Source organism: Choloepus didactylus, chromosome 13, assembly GCF_015220235.1.
Source record: "Choloepus didactylus isolate mChoDid1 chromosome 13, mChoDid1.pri, whole genome shotgun sequence".
NCBI lineage: Eukaryota > Metazoa > Chordata > Mammalia > Pilosa > Megalonychidae > Choloepus > Choloepus didactylus.
This window is the reverse complement of record NC_051319.1, coordinates 3943056-3944780: the sequence shown is the minus strand read 5'-3', so window position 1 is coordinate 3944780 and position 1725 is coordinate 3943056. Positions and strand designations below refer to the sequence as shown.

General features: G+C 42.6%; 1 pseudogene; it reads left to right on the top strand.

The window, feature by feature from the left end:
- The first annotated feature begins 814 nt into the window (after nt 1-814).
- LOC119508397 lies at nt 815-1415 on the top strand (annotated as a pseudogene).
- The last annotated feature ends 310 nt before the right edge of the window (nt 1416-1725 follow it).

The following is a 1725-nucleotide window of genomic DNA, read 5'->3' as shown; positions in this document are numbered from 1 at the left end:
AAGAAATGGTTAAGACCAGAGCTACGGAAGTGACATTGGACTGAAGAGAACACACAGATGGGAGGTAACCTTCTGAGGGTGAATGGACAATTGGGCAACTGAGTGTGGATGTGACTATGAGCAGCCCTAAGGAACGCAGGAGGAGGAGCTGATTGAAGGGAAAGATAAATATTCGAGGACTGAGCATTTCCTGTGGGGTATCTAATTCCATATTCAAGAAATAGTTGTATGGATAGTGCTTAATTTCAGGAGAGAGATCTGAGTTGGAGATACGGATGTTTGAACCATAAGCCTATAGGAGAAATTTGAGGCTATGGGAGTGGATGAGAATGACCAGGGGAAGTCCTTAGATTAAGAAGAGAAAGTGGAGCCTTGGGGAGCACCAACATTTAGGGATGAACAATAGACTATTCTCTGAGGGTTTTGGTCTCCTTTTTATCAACTTATCTTCTAATCTGAATTCTTCAGTCAGGTCAGATGAAAATAAGATGGCATCTTCAGCAACCGGAGTTTTATTTCTCTCCAGCAACTGACAAGATGTGGGCTTACTTGGATCAGAACAAGAACTATTTCATAAGGTTCTCAAGTTCCATGCAAACACAAATCTGGCTCCTTACAGGATACACATTGTACCTACATTTTCACAAGCGTGGTGAGAGACTGAGAGAAATGGGACATGCAGAAGTGGAAGAAAACAGCAGTGAGCCTTCAAAGGCCAGCTTCATTATTGTGGCACGTAGTTCTCTACCCATCTCAGAATATTTAAGTGAGATTTAAATGATTATGAGATGGTGGAACCTTGGAGTAATCCAGAATGGCTTCTCTGATCTTTGTTGATAAGGAAAATGGAGAACCAGAGACCCATGTGGCTCCTAAGGATGCGCCAAAGCTGGGGCCTGGGACTTCCATGAAAGCCTTCGATGAGAGATCTCAGGTTTCAACACTGTGTTGGAAAAATATTTGAAGCTCCACCAGCCTTACCTAGAGCTGCCAGAAAGCCTTTGGGAAGTGTCAACAGAGCTACAGAAAAGTCAGTAAAGACTAATGGGCCCCTCAAACAAAAATAACCAACCTCATCTGCCAAAAAGATGACTGAAAAGACTGTTAAAGCAAAAAGCTCTGTTCTGCCTCAGATGACATCTTTCCAGAAACAGAAAAATTCTTTCCCTTCAATCCTCTAGAATTTGAGAGTTTTGACCCACAGGAAGAGCACCAAATGGCACACCTCCCCTTGAATGAAGTGCCTCTCATGATCCTCAGTGAGAAGAGGGAACTTGAAAAGCTGTTAGAGCTTCCCCCTCCCCTGTGAAGATGCCCTCTCTCATGTGGAGTCTACTCTGTCGCAGTCCCCTTCAAGCAGTCTTTCGACCCTGGATGTTGAATTGCCACCTGTTTGCTATGACATAGATAATTAAATTCTTAGTCCCTTGTAGTTTGTGTATATTTTTTGTATCAATAAAGCAATTCTTTATTAAACTTTAGAAAAAGATAATGAGCAAATTTGAATATACTAAATTCTCCTAAACGTGACAGGGAAACAGTTCTCTAAACCAAAGCCCTCAGTGCACATAAAGAAACAAAAATGGGGGAGGATGGTCATTGAATTGAAAGCTGCTCTTTATTGACCTGGTAAGTAGAGATTATCTCCTTTCCAGCCTGGGAGATAATACAGCTCCTAGGCTGCTACCACTTCCTTCCCCATCCCACCTCAGCCAAACTGCCAGA